This window comes from Oryx dammah, unplaced genomic scaffold, assembly GCF_014754425.2.
Source record: "Oryx dammah isolate SB20612 unplaced genomic scaffold, SCBI_Odam_1.1 HiC_scaffold_28, whole genome shotgun sequence".
Lineage (NCBI taxonomy): Eukaryota > Metazoa > Chordata > Mammalia > Artiodactyla > Bovidae > Oryx > Oryx dammah.
The window spans coordinates 105,599,121-105,599,358 of NW_024070212.1; positions in this window are offsets into that span (position 1 = coordinate 105,599,121).

The window sequence follows — 238 nt, forward strand, 5'->3', positions numbered from 1 at the left end:
AGACTTTTACCACAATTTAAAAAAAAATAAAAATAATAAAATAATAATAACAGAAACAACACCACCAACAAAAAGAGTGTATATTAGAAGGAATTTAATGCAGATAATTGGTTACATAGGTGATAGAGAAACTGAAAGCCAACTAGGTGGCAGGGAGGTGCCCAGAGGTTGGCAGGGAGGTGCCCAGAGTTTGGCAGGGAGGTGTCCAGAGGCTGGCAGGGAGGTGTCCAGAGGCTGG